Consider the following 14,226-nt stretch of genomic DNA (forward strand, 5'->3'; position numbering starts at 1 on the left):
CTCCGCCAGCGCCTTCCCGGCGGCCCCCTCGGGCGACAGCGCTCCAGGAGCCCCACTCGCACAAGTGTTGCTTGCAATTAATTGCCTAGGCGGGGGAGGGAAGGGGGCCTGGTCGCCGCCCCCGCCCGGAGGCTGGAGCGCCGCTCGTCGGGTCGTGCGTTCGCTCGGCGGCGGCGTGCACCAGCACCACCCCTGCGTGCAAGTTTGAAATGTGAGCTGCCTCCGATTCATACTCGCTCGCGCTCTCTCGCAGCAAAGTGGCTGGGCTGGCGGTCTGCGCGCGCGAGTGAGTGCGGGCGGCGGGCGGCGGGCGGCGGGCTGGGGGGCGGGGGTGCGGACGGCGAGGCTCGCGGGGCGGGGAGGGCGCGCGCGAGCTGGGGCTCCCTGGAGACGCCAAGGCAGGTCTGCTCGCCTTTCATCTTCCTCCCGCGCTCCTCCTCCTCCTCCTTCCCCTCCCCCCGCCGCGGCGCGCTCGGTTCCCCCGAGTCCCCAGCCCCACGCGGGCGCACGCGGGGTGGGTGGTCACGCCCGCGAGGTCCGGGAGCGCGGCGCAGGGCGCGGGCCGTGGGAAGTTTCGCCGGCGCGCCCCGTGCGCCCCCGCCCCCCGCGCGCCCCCGGCCCATCCCTGTCCCTGGAGGGCTGTCGCTTGTGCCCGGGCGCGCGGCTGGCTGCCTCCACGGCGGCGGCGGCGGCGGCGGCCCCATTAGCGGAGCCTCCGCCTGTGATTGGCTTCGCCCGGGAAGCTGGAGACGGGCGATGAATAATTGATGTGTGCGGTGCGGTAGCCGGACGGCGGCGGCGGTGGCGGGCAGCAGCGAGCGGGAGCGCGGGAGCCTGAGCGCCCTCGGAGCGGGCAGCGCGGAGCGAGCGGGCGCCGGAGCCGCCCGGGCCCCCGCGCCGCCGCCGCCGCCGCCCGGGCGCGGAGCGGGGATGCAGGCGGCGCCCGCTGCCTGCGCGCAGCCTTTGTTCGGCGCCGGCTGAACCCTGCCCGGAGTCGCTTGCCGCGGCCGCGGCAGACCGGGCCCCATCCCCCGCGGGCTCCAGGGCAGGACCGCGGTCGGTGCAACTTCTAGGTAAGTGCCGGGCTGGAGGGGTCGGCTGCAGGGCGCCCGCTGGCCGGCCCCGGCTCCCTCAGGGCGCGGGGGCGAGTGTGCGTGCCTGTGTGTGACAGAGAAGGGCCGGTGCATTGTGGGTAGCGCCGTGTGCTGCATGGTGTCAGCCCGAGGCTTGGCCGCGAGAGTGGCACCGGCATGCGCCGGGCCCATTTTGTGTACCCACAGAGGGGGTCTTAATTTCTCCTTGGGGCTGGAGGTCAGGGTGCTCCCTTTGCCCCATCTCCAAAGGTGAAGTGGTGGCTCTCCAGCAGGCATTTTACAAGGCTCCGTCCGTCCTCAGTAGGCTCCCATTGCAAAAATAAGGATGAACCAGGAAGCCAGCGATGGAGGTAGTGACTGAGGGTCTTAACTTCAAGATGCTCCTTTGTCAGAATGCATGCCTGATTCCGAAAGCACCAGGAGACCTCCACGGGCGCTGGTGAAGCTACCATTGCTGCAGGACGCCCTTCCCAGAGGTGGTGGGTGCACTTCTGACAAGTGTTTGCTGGGAAAACAGCTGTCGGAGGAGGTGGAAGATGGGTCTGCACTAGAGGGCAGGAAGGGGCCTTCCTAGGGGTGCCTGACATTAAGCTGTGAGGATTTTGCACCAGATCTTGGAGGTTTCTCCAAACACTGCTAAGTAAGGGGCAGCTGCTAAAGGTTCCCAGAATATAGCTTTGGTGTTGGTTTCCCAGGCATCAGAGCATTCCCAATTCCTGAGTCTTAACTGGAAGCCAGCTGTGGGAGACTAGGAGAGGACAGGTGGCAACTCCTTCGATGGGCTTCAGGAGAGCATCTTTCTTACAGTGGGAGCCCAGGTGCCCTGCCCTTGACCATTAGGCAGGACTGCCATATGGACACTGGGCATGGCTGATGGTTCTTCCAACAGGAAGGTTTTATGAAGCAGCTGGCAAGGATTTGGTGCCAGAGTGCTTTTCAATGGTCCATCCTTGAGAGTGGGCCAGAAATCAGGCCAAGGAGATAGAGTGATCAAGACCGTGTCACCCGGAAATCAGGGGAACCCCAACCCCAGATGGTGTGTAGGAACTTGGGCTCCTCCAGATCTGGGGCTCTGGACCTGAAACTCATCTCCCATTCACCCCAAAGTGAAAAGACCCTCATCCCAAAGTGGGTGGGTTGGACTGGTGAGTCTTGGGGTTCATATGGCTACTCAAGCCTGTTCCCCTTTTTTATGTGTTAGCCAGGCAGTGACTACTCTGTAACTAGCTGGATTCAAGTCCCTTCTGTGCTATTTTTACCCTGAACTTCCTTAGTGAGAAACCACCAAACGCCGATGCTTTGGTGAGAATCTGGGTCTTTACCGGAAACAGCAGCCTACACAGAGTTTGAGACTTGCTTCCTAACACTGTCTCCGCTCCCCTGCATGGCCCTCCCTTTGCCCAGAGCCTTTTCACCTCTCTCTTTCTTGCTTCTGAGTTCCCATCAGTTTTGTGCAAACACTTGTGAGCCCCAGTTTCAGGTGGAAAAACCAGTGTGCCCAAGACCACCCACTAGGCGATGGAGGCATGTGGGCATAGCTCCTGCTGGAGCAAGGCCTTGAAGGCAGGGACTGCATGACTATGTATGCCAGCGTCAGTCTTGGTGCCTGGCAGGTAGTGGCTGCCCAGTGCCTGCTGAGTGATTGCATGAGCAGAAAGCTGGTCAGATGCTGTTTCCCTGTTCACGTGAGAAGCTGGCGGAGGGATTGAAAGAGCACTTCCAAATCTATATCAGCGTTGCTTGAGCGTCTGAGCACACAGCCCATGCTTTAGTCCCTGGGAACGCTAAGATTAGTTCCTAATCTGGAGTCAGCCAGTGAGACTGAGAGGCACTCCCACAGGTTTTTAGCCAGAGACCCGCCTGGGGGCCCCCTGAATGGCTCTTTCTTGGTCACACAACAGGGAGCAAGGGATGGTAGAGCTGGGTCTTAGACTACTGTCCAATATGGTAGCCCCTAGCCACAGTGGCTGCTGATACATTTAAACTCATTCAAAGAGTTCAGTTTCTTATTGGTACTAAGCTGCACTTCAAATGTTCATCAATAGCCACATGAGGCTAGGGACTAACTTATTGGGCAGCTAAGATTATAGGACATTTCAACAAAGGCAGAAAGTTGCACGGGACAGCTCTGGCCTATAAGGGTAGAGATTTGGACAGATGTCAGCCGAGGACATTAGCTCAGAGCCTGCGGGTGTGACAGTGCAGGGCCAGTCAGACAGATAAAGAGGACTTCTGTGTTCTTAGACTTTAGTGTCATGGCAGCCTGCATGTGAGGGGACCTAGACCAGGCAGGTGCTCGCATTTAACATAGGAGAAAGCTGAGGTTCTGTTTTGCCTGAGGTCACCAGGTGAGGGAGTGATTGAGCCCCAGGTCTCTGACCCTTCCTCAGTCAGTGCTGTGCCATCTAACAGAGGTCAGCCAGGAGGCATGGGTGGCCAGTGGTCCCAAGAACATCCTCAGCCCTCCTTGAGGACCGTGTTGGTGCCGGTAGGCGTCAGTCTCTGTGAAGTCATTCATCGATCCGGCGGGAGAGCCAGCTTGGCCCTGTCCTCAGGAACAGATAGTTCTGTGCTGGCAGCACTGGAGAGGGTGAGGCACTCTGGGCGAGGAGGTGTTTACCTTGCTGGATGTGGCTTTGGTCCCTTGGGAGAGGCTGGCTCCTTGTCAGTAGCCTAGTTGCTCACGCTTTCTCAGAGAGGGGTGCAGGCCTGCAGCCAAGTGAGGGAAGGGCTTCTGAGCAATTGGCAAATGGTACCAACCGCCCCCCTACTCTCGCTGTGCCAGGACCTTACCACGCCTCGTGTCAAGGGGTGTCTGCTGGGCCATGCTTGCTTTTGTGCTTCCCAGAAGGCTCAGCTGCTGAGGAAACTCTCCCAGGGCCTGCCAAGCAGCCACAGCCTCACAAGGGAACCTGCTCAGGGAAAAACAAGGCCCCCTCCCTTGGAGCACATCCAGCTTCCCCTAGGTGCACCTGGGCAGCACCCACAGGCAGGAAAGACAGCCAACCACTGCCCAGAGGTGTGAAGGGACTTGCTGCCCCGAGGTCACATGGCTGGGCAGACCTGGGATAAAGCAAAGATCCTCACATGGTCGGCTGCAAATCCCAGTCCACCATCATAAGTCTGAGGTTTATGATTCAGCTGTGCCCTTCTTCTCTGGTCCTTGCTCCAACAGGTGAGTTTAGTTTGTCTGAGGCCTTGTCCCTGTGTCCTGTACAGCCCACTTCCCCCAGCAGCAAGCTCCTGTGCCCTGAGGCTGCTGGAGGGGTGGCAGTCTGTCATGGACCCTAGCACACCAGATCACAGGATCTTCAAGACCCCTCCAAAGCAGCTTGAGGGATAAGAGGTCCTTTGTCCACATTTCCAGGTTTCCTGTTCTCTTAAATGAGGATGTGAGGAGGGGGTGGTTAGGGCCCCTGCTGACTGCACCCTTCCTGGGAGCCAGGGAGAGTCACCTAGGGATGCCTACAGGACTTTTGTTCCACAGACTCATGAACCTTGGCCATAGGCCCTTCCAAAGTGACTCAGAGGCCAAACCCTGCTTCCCCCAGAGCATGAGGACCTTTAGACTGGGTGGCCTACTGCCCCCTGCCCAGGCAGGCTCAGGAAGTACAGGCCCTTTTCCTCTTTCAGTCGCCCCAGCTGTGGGCCTGACTTTTGCTTGAGCTCTGGGGACTTCTTCAGGGCCTTCTCTGAGCCTCTGCAGTCCTGCTGGTTGTCCTGCTTCTCCCCACCCACAACACAGGGTGAGGCCAGGGCAGTAGTGGATAATTGACGTGTGTTCAGTGAAAGGGTGTTTAGCCAGGACACCCCTGTTCTGTGAGGCTGAGGCTCCCGAATCACCTTGGAGGCTCCGTAGTTTGGGGGTGGGCCCTTCCTCTGTGGTTGGCATTGGCTTTGTAAAGTTCCCCCACATGATTCTGATGCTGTTCGTGGAAACACAGCTCCTCAGCCTAGCCCTCAAGTGATAATATCTATGACGCAGTGCCAAATTAGCGTGTGACCTTTGGCAAGTCACATCCCCTGGGGGGAACCCGAGTGTTCTCATCTCTGTCCTGAGGATGTTGCTGTCTCGTCTCTTTGTCTTGTGTCTGAAAGACAGACTCCACTCCAGGATTTCAACCACTGGCCCCTAACAGGGCACATGAGACAGGTGGGGAGAAAGTAGGAAGGAAGCTGGGTCCTGCCCAGGGGCCATCAGCATCTGGGGGTGCGGTAGAGGCCTTGGTTTATGTCCAAAGAGCGGAAGGAGGAAATGGTGACTTTAGGGCCAGAGCAGCCTGACACTTTTCCTAGAAATGTGTGGGAGGGGTCCTGAGCAGAACGAATGTCAGGTGGGACGACAGGGTTGCACAGGCTCCAGATCCAGGGGAGCTGTGGAACTTGAGGAGAAGCAGAACCTTCAGGAGGGGGTAAGGAGGGCCGCTGCTGAAGCTCCCGCCCAGAGCACAGATTTTATCTCCAGGACGGAGGGAACCAGGGAAGGCTTTGGAACCACAGAGGCCCCTGGGACTCCTGTGGCTTCCAGGAGCAGGGCTGTAGCTGAGCTGCAGGCAGAAATCTGTGCATGGACGTGAGGAGGTCAGTGTCCTGCTGCGGGAATGTGCCTGCCACTGCTTATGCAGTGCAAAGTCTCGTCTGTCACAGGGCTCCTGAGTGCAGCTGGCCATGGTGGGGATGAGGGACAGTCAGCTCTGCCTTCAGCAGAGGAGCTCCAGGAACTTGATGGAACTTGTCCTGCCACCCCACCCCCACCAGGGCAGCCTCTGGAAAAAGAGAGTTGTGCCTGTTTGTGAACTCACTGTCCCTCAGGGATTATAGCCAGGCCTGAGAGGCGTGAATCCGTGTGCGCCTCTCCTCCCGGCTGGGGCTGAGCACACAGGTGAGAGGAGACAGCTCTGGGCTTTTTGTTCTCACGTTCTCTCTGTGCCCCAATAATCCATCTCTGCCCCCTCGGACAGAGCTTAAGGTGACTGGTGACTTATAGGCATCCTTGCTGCCTCCCAAGAGTTTGTAATCTGACTGGTAGATCAGAAAATTTAACTTGGTCTGTTTCAGCTCCTAGATGTGGGAGGGAGAACTGTGTAGAATCAGGGAGGGAATTTTAGCAAGGAAGGAAGAAGCAGCCCCAGGAATGAATGAAATAGATCTCCCTCCCTTCCTTCCTTCTTCCTTCCTTCCTTCCTTTCTTCCTCCCTTCCTTCCTTCTTCCTTCCTTCCTTTCTTCCTCCCTTCCTTCCTCCTTCCTCCTTCCTCCCTTCCTTCCTTCTTCCTTCCTTCCTCCCTTCCTTCCTCCTTCCTTCCTTCCTCCCTTCCTTCCTTCTTCCTTCCTTCCTTCCTTTCTTCCTCCCTTCCTTCCTTCCTCCCTTCCTTCCTTCTTCCTTCCTTCCTTCCTTTCTTCCTCCCTTCCTTCCTTCTTCCTTCCTTCCTTTCTTCCTCCCTTCCTTCCTCCTTCCTTCCTTCCTCCCTTCCTTCCTTCTTCCTTCCTCCCTTCCTTCCTTCTTCCTTCCTTCCTTCCTCCCTTCCTTCCTTCTTCCTTCCTTCCTTCCTCCCTTCCTTCCTTCTTTCTTCCTCCCTTCCTTCCTCCTTCCTTCCTTCCTCCCTTCCTTCCTTCTTCCTTCCTCCCTTCCTTCCTTCTTCCTTCCTTCCTCCCTTCCTTCCTTCTTCCTTCCTTCCTTCCTTCCTTCCTTCCTTCCTTCCTTCCTTCCTTCCTTCCTTCCACATAGTTAACACACATATTCTTGATATGCAGCGTAACATGCCATACCTGTGAACAATGCGTAATCATCAGATGGTGGGGGGCTCGTATCTCCTCGAATTTCTACTGTGTTCCAGCCCAGTTCAAATGCCACTGCCCAGGAAGCCTTCCTCTGTTCACTGCCTCCCGCACATGTGGACACTCCCTGAGTGTCCTTGAGCCCCTGTGCGCATCCTGCAGCCAGACGTTGGTATGTTTTATGTGATCGTTTGCCCAGGGGGTGTCAGCCCTGCTGGACTGTGAGTTGAGGGACAGGCCATCCAGGACATCCATCAATGTTGGGTGCTCCATAAACGCCTGGTAAATGACCAGCACAGGGCCTAGGTTGGTTGTGGCAAAGGCATTCACCCCGGAAGGAGATGAGAGGCTGCCCAGCTATTGTCCCAAATTGGATGTGCGATATCATCGAATCCTTCCTTTCTTGGTGCCCCATCTTTACTGAGCAGCACTGGCTTTTATCCAATACAGCAACCACTAGCTACATGTGACTGTGAAGCTATATGTTAGGTAAAATTAAATAAAGTTTTCAATTCCTCGGTTACAGTAGCCAATTTCAAGTTCTTGGCAACCTCCTGGGACTAGTGGCTAATATACTGAATGGTGTCACTAGTGAACACTCCATCAGGCCGGAGGCTGTTGGACAATGCTGTGTGTGTCTGAGAGTCTGAGAGGTCCCCACAGCTGTTGCCTGTGGTTGTGTGGGAGGCCCGAGCTGTAGGGGGCCTGAGACATTGAGGACCTGCCTGCCTCACTGTCAGCAGCTCCTGTGACTGCTTCCACCCCTGCCCCTGTGCATAGGACCCAGCAGCTCCTCCCTACCCCCAGCACCCCAAGGCTTTTAAAATGGAGCCATCCAGAGTTCTACCAAGACGGTGTCAGAGAGTAATTATGAAGCCCACATCTGTTGTTTCCTGGGTGACTTTGGGGTAGTCACTTCACTTCTCCAAGCCTCTGCTTCCAAATCAATAAAATAGAACTGCCGTACCTGGCTTGGCAGTGTTGCCATGGGGTGTGAGTGACATGGGGCTCAGTGAACTGACACATGGTACTTGCTTAGTGAATGGCAGCATTTATTACTTACCATGGGGTTGACAGTTCCCTCATTTAGCTCCAAAACTAGCTGCTTTTTGGTTCTCTCTGTTCCCAAGCCTGAGAGCCTGGGTGCTCTCTTGACCTGGCTTCCCCCTGGCCTCCTCTGGGCCTCAGTTTCCCCACCTGTGCCTGCTCCTGCCTGTCTTCATATTGTATGTTATGACCAGAGATTTTGCCAGGACCTGTGGAGGGGCTTGTTCTCCTTCCGAGTGACAGCTGTCAGGGGAGAGCCTGAGGAGGAGGAGGGAGAGGGGCTCAAGTCTGTTTGTGGTTTTCGTCTGTGCTCAGCCGCAGAACTGCCCCTGCCCGTGGCCAACTGGGGTTCCAGAGTGTGTCCTAGCTCTGGAGGAGGTGCTCGAGGGCCGGCACCCTTGTACCCACTTTCATTTCCCTCCTGGGGAGCAGAGCTGGGAGCCGACATCCTGGACACCTGCCGCCCTCGGGAGCTTCCCACAAGAGCTTCCCTCTGAGGTCCACCCATGGTTTTCCAGGGCCTGGGGGCTCCCAGAGTTCTGTGTACGGGGCGTGTGAGCCAAGCCATGCTGAGGTGGTTCTCAGGAGGGACCTGCAGCCCTACAGAGGGTGGGCTTGCAGGGCCAGGCCCGTGACCCCAAGCCTGGCTTCCATCTGCCCGAGGCCACTGCGAGAGGCCCTGGCTGAAAACGAGTTCTGGGGTTGGTGGTTTCAGCTAGCAAACTGCACCCTCACACCCCAGGACCTGGCCCCTACTGGACTTTTGGTGCTGGGCTGGGGTCCCGGAGGCAGAGCAGCACTGGGCCAACCTTGGGGAGCAAGGCAGCAACAGTCTCTCGGGGAATAGACTGCACAGCAAGAAGACGGGCGCTGTAGAGGGCGGAGGGTGCTTCCTAGGCATTTGTCGCCGTGGGGAGAGGTGAGGTGAAACTGGACATTCTGGGCAGGCTTCCCCTCAGGTGCTGTGGCGTTAGCACATATGGGGAGGGCGTGACTCTCCCCAGTGGGTCTGGAGGCCCTCGGCCCTCAGAGCCCCCCACTCGAGCCTTGCCTGACACCTCTCCCCTGCTCGCTCGTGCGCTGCACACACTGGGTCCCAAACCCCCTCTAGCTTCAGTTTCCTCATCTGTAGAAGGGGAAGCTGTGAGAGGATTACAGAGCCCACTCCAGCCAAAGCCTCAGGCCTGGTGCTCGGACCTAGTCATCCCTGAGTAGCCATTAGCTGTCCTTGCTGTTCTGCCATGGGGCTCCTTGCACTTGTGTGAGGCCTGCTCCTCTGGGGGCACATCATCCCCCTGCTTCCCTGCAAGAGCCTCTTAATCACCCACCGCAGCCCCAGCCGCTTGCACATCCTTCTGTGCGTCAGTGTGGCAGTGCCTTCCCTCCAGCCCAAGCCCTGAATTGGTGGCAGATGCAGAATGCCCACCTTCCCATGAGCCCTAGAGATCTCATGCACACGGTGCCCTGCCTGCCCCCACCTACCCTTGGGCCCTTGGGCCTCTTGGTCAGGAGCTCAGCACTCACTCAGAGAAAAGGCTTGTGGCTTCTCTGCAGGGCATTGGGGACTGCCCATGTAATGCACAGGTGTGTCATATTTTTTGTTGTTTGACAATGACTGTCCCCAAAAGCTCCAGGATGGTCCCAGGAATGCCCTAGTAGGAGGACAAAACCATCAACCCAGGGTTTCAGGACAGCAGCACCCAAAGCAGAGAAACTCCCCACCCTATCCTCCTGGACCCAGTGGAGCCTGGACTACTGGCACTAGTCTAGTGACTTCTGAGAGACACGTGGGGGCGGGAAGGAGATTCCCAGAGGTCATGTCAGGTCAGGGAAGAATGAGGGCCCAGCGCTGCCTTCATTGTAAACGCGGTCTCCAGCTCCTTCCATCCAGGCCAACGCTGACCTTTGAAATGAAGGCATTACCTCCTCCCTGTGCACCTGACCTTCCTGCTCTCAGTGGGCAGCAGGCCAGACAGCAGGGGGTTCAGGGGAACCACCACTTCCAGACCTCCCTCCTGAACAGGCAGCCCTTGGTGAGCAGAGTCTCCTGCAGCCCACTCTCGGACTAGAATTAAGCCTCTCCAGCCTCAGGCTGATCGGGGCCCATAATCCTCTGAGCTTCGTATGGTGTTGCGCTTTCACTAGAAATACCTTCATATGGTGTTGTGCTTTCTCTAGAAATACCTTCAGTGACCTGGATAAAATTCTCCTCAGGTAACAGCCCCTGGGATAGGGTTTCTTCCCAGGATGTGGGGTTCCCCCAGTGGCGCCCTCTCTGGGAAACCAGCCACCCCCGGGCTTTCCTGGGCTTCTCTCTGGTCTTGGGTCTGTTTACTGAAGCCTTGCATCACCCACCCAGGTGGTCATGAACTTGGGATTTCCCTGTCACTGGACAGCATGCTTAGGTTCCTCTTCTGTAGAAAAGGACATCCTCACCCACAGACCTGTTGTCGCAGCTAGAGCCACTGCGTAGCTGGCTCACTGGGTGGGCATGTGTCAGACATCCCCCCCGAGGACCCTGGGTACCTGCTTCTCCTACTTGTGCTCGTATTAGTAGACACACCTGTGACACCCACCATGTGCCCTGTACCATTGCTGCAGCATCTGGTACCACCCTGGGCTTGTGTGGGAATGTTGTGTTTCAAGTTCATAGCTTAGCTCGTTGAAGTTTGCGTGTTTAGTGTCCTGGTGGGCAATACGTGTGTACTAGTATGTGTTTAAATGAGTGAATGAACAAAAAGAGCAGGCTTTGGGTGGGGTCTTGCCCCCAGGGAACTTAAATCCCAGAAGGAAGACATCAGGGCTGGAAGGTGCTGGGTGTGCGGGGCCTCATGCACATCCAGGGTGAAGTGGGGGTGAGCCTGTCAAAGGATCGTGCGCTAAGGTGGAACATTTGCAAATAGGACATGGGTTTTGCATCTGTGTGCATGCATCACGCACATGCAGGGGAACGTGGGTGTGTCCGTGGCAACTAGTGAAGGGTGTTTCCGAGCTGAATCATGGCTGGATGCGGGTGTGGGTTGGTTCTCATGAGTTTGCATGCTTAGTGACATGTGGGTGTCGGCAGCATGTCTGCAACATGGGAGGGGCATGTGGCATATGAGTTGGCGTTCAGACGTCCTGATTCCTTTGGGGCATGCAGGTGTCACCACTGTCCCTCCCTGCCACGCTGCACTACGCAAGGGAGAGGAAGGACCGTCTGTGTGTGGTCAGACCCTCGCTTACCAGCCATGTGACCTCAGGCCTGTGATGCCTAAGCCTCCACATTCGGAAACAGAGATAGTAATAGCCGTGACTTTGAGATTGTTGGGGGACCCAATGAGTTCATGCGCCTGACACAAAGGGTGCCGTGCATCAATCTTGGTCATTACCATCATGTTGCAGTAAGAGAGATGGCGCCCCATGCAGCCTGCTCTGTGGTGCAGGCAAACCATCAGTCCACTCCCACAGGACAGAGCAATGACTCCTGACAGGGCTGACTTTGAGGTCCCTTATTTCTGGGGTATGCCTCCCCCAGAGGGAGCATCTGGCCTCACTGCTGCCAGGGACTGGGGACCAGGCTTACCCCAGGAGTGGAGGGGGCCCAGATGGCCCATCCCATCCTCAGAAACATGACCACAGAGCTTCAGGAAGGAGCCTTTGGTGGCTTCTCGGGGAAATCCACTCTGGTATCCACAGCTTCCTCTTGCCTGTCTCAGTGGTGACAGAAGAATACTGTGCATTCAGAGTGACTACAGAGAGACTTTCACATATTTTTTTCAGAATGCCCACCTGCCTTCCACTCCTGAAGGAAGTCAGTGGCCTCTCTAGGCCCCTATTTTCCCCATCTGGAAAATGGGATTGTCCTTTCCAGTCCTGCTTTAGCACCAGGGTTGAAGGACCCTCGCAGGCCTGTCTCTTGGGGCAGGGTCGACCTGAGCAGAAGCAGTGGGCTCCTTCGATGGCCTGACTCCCTCTCAAACTGGCCCCAGCCTCTCCACAGAGATGACATCCTACCCTGCATACTCACCCTTGGGGGAACAGGGAGGGAGAACTCCTGGCCTACATGGCTTTACCTTACACCTGAGACCCAGGACCCCACTTAAGCTCCAGTGCAAAGCAGACAGAGGCCAGAGGTCATGGGCTGCCTCCAGAGCCGGTGGTTACAAGTTGGAGAAGGGCTGGGCTCGCTGCACGTTTCTAGAGCTTTCCACATCCGGAAGGCACTGCTTATGTCTGTGGTCTATGGTGTCTTCTCTTCCAGGGCAGATGCTCTCTTCACCTCCAGGGTGTGATAGGGGAACCCAGGCCTGGGAGGGTGGGGCTGTCGTGAGGAGCTGAGACCCCAACTCTGCCTTCTGCCTTCAGAGACTAGTCTTCAGCAGCCACCAGGAAAGCCAGTGAAGGCCTTGGCCTCCACTTCCTGACAGCACCCTGGGGACTCTGGGGCCCAGGCAACAGGAGCCTCTCTTATGTCTAGGACTTGGTTAGGACCCCCTGACCCAGAGGATGACCCTGGAACAACAAAGATAACCCCGACTCTGCATCCACGTGCCCCGTGTGGACACACGTGCGTGCACCACGTTCTCACTGCCACACACACAAAGCATGGGCCCGGCCCTTGGGGATTCCCTCTCCATCTAGAAAACTTAATTATAACTTAAATTCTCATTTTTAACCAACTTTGTTTTTAATGTCGAATAACTATCACTTATTTGTATATACTTCAGAAACGGAATCCCTGAGGGAGGAGTAGTCTGTTTCTCAAGATGAGTCCTAGAAGTCCAATTAGGAGCGATTGTTACACTTCTAAGATTTTTCTGGCCGCTTTCTGGCATGCCCTGCTGAGCCCCTAATTAGGCAGCGGGCTGCCCCAGCTCAGGCCCCACAGGGCAGGGGGGGCCTGGCGTTTTGAGGGCCAGGTGGGCAAGCTCAGACACTGGACCCCAGCAGGGTCTCAAGGGTCTGGGAGCTGGTCCTCTCCCCTATTCAGGGCCTGGGCTGAGATCATCGCCCGCCATCCCAGGGCCCTGGCTGCCTTTGTGGAGGACAGTGCAGGAGTTGGATTGCTTTGGGTTTGAAGGAAGCCACAAAGTCAGAACTGGACGGGTGTCCCTGGGCTGGATATGCTGAGTGCTCCTCTTGCTCTACATGTAACCTGCCTTGACAGGGTGCATCCTGCTTGTCCCCACTCACTGTCAAGCAAGGCTCCAACCTGCCAAAGTCACCACTGACTAACTAGAACCACGCCACACCTAGAGCCAGGTGTGGGGTGACCAAGTCCTGCAAGCGCAGTGTGACACTTGGTGCGTTAGTGTCCAGTTTGGTGAGGGAAGCCTCCCCTGGGGGCGAAGGAGAACTGTAAAATATGAAGTATAGCTTAGATAGGCAGAGGAGGGGCCCTGCGCTATAGGGACAGCTGGCGGAGTGATGCCATCCAACCTTGCTGGCTTGCGAATGGAAACACCTGAAATTTTTCACACGGTGCTGATTTCCAGTGGTCCCCATCCACTCTGGCTAGGGAAGAAGGGTGTGTAAGAAAAGCCATATGCCTTGTAGCCGAGCTCAGCCAGGGACCTCGAGGTTTCTCCGAGCTGCACGTGACAGCTGGTGCCTGCTCCCGCCCTGCGGGACTGGTGGCCTCCAGCCTGGGCAGGCTCAGTCCTCTGATGCCACGCGTGCCTCCCCCCACACTACCTGGGAAGGCATTGCCCCCACCCAGCCTGGGCCTGTTCACTGCAGCCTCTGGGAGGTTCGGGTTTCTGCCCGCCAGGTGGGCAGCTCCCTACATTCCCTGAAGCAGCAGCTCAGCTCACAACCCCATCCTGCTGCTGGCACCTTGGCCCCCAGGTGCCATCTGCCAATCCTGTTTCCAGGTGGCAGGTGGGCGGCCTCAGGACAGGGGCTGGGAGAAGGCTGAGAGATCCCAGGCGCGGAAGGTGTGGTGCTCCAATCCAGAGAGCCAGTGCCTGGCCTGCTACCTGCCACCTGGTTGTCCCTGCCTTTCTGTGACAATGAGTGAGAGCAGGTCTGGTAAATGTGGATGTGGGAGTCTCAGGAGGGGTCCCGGTATTTCTCCATCATGTGTTTAAGAAGTGGGGTCCATCTGGGCATATCTGGGTATCTGACCATCTCTGTCCTACGTTGTCCAGGGTCTGGGCATCCCTGTGTCTCTCCCCATGTGTTCCTCTGCTTCATGTCTCGCCATCTCTGCCCTCTGTGTCCCTGACTATCTCTGGTTCTGAGCTCTCGATGGTGCCTTTGAGCCACCTCCCCCACGTTGGGTTGTTCTGCTTAATTTCATTTTCCCGGGGCTCCAACTCACAGAAA

General features: G+C 57.1%; 1 protein-coding gene across 10 annotated transcripts in view; it reads left to right on the forward strand.

Moving 5' to 3' along the window:
* The window catches only part of Zmiz1 (zinc finger MIZ-type containing 1), a 221,417-nt gene that overhangs the window by 155,206 nt on the left and 51,985 nt on the right, over positions 1-14,226 (forward strand). The window contains exon 1 of one of the 10 annotated variants that reach the window (XM_047552584.1): positions 121-286. The exons of 8 other annotated variants lie outside the window; for them this stretch is intronic. The gene's annotated coding sequence lies outside the window, so the exon portion shown is untranslated. Of the gene's footprint in view, positions 1-120; positions 287-589; positions 1,074-14,226 lie in introns of those variants that run through there. One more of the 10 variants, XM_047552583.1, reaches the window with a different exon arrangement.

This window comes from Sciurus carolinensis, chromosome 5 (assembly GCF_902686445.1).
Source record: "Sciurus carolinensis chromosome 5, mSciCar1.2, whole genome shotgun sequence".
NCBI classification, from domain to species: Eukaryota; Metazoa; Chordata; class Mammalia; order Rodentia; family Sciuridae; genus Sciurus; species Sciurus carolinensis.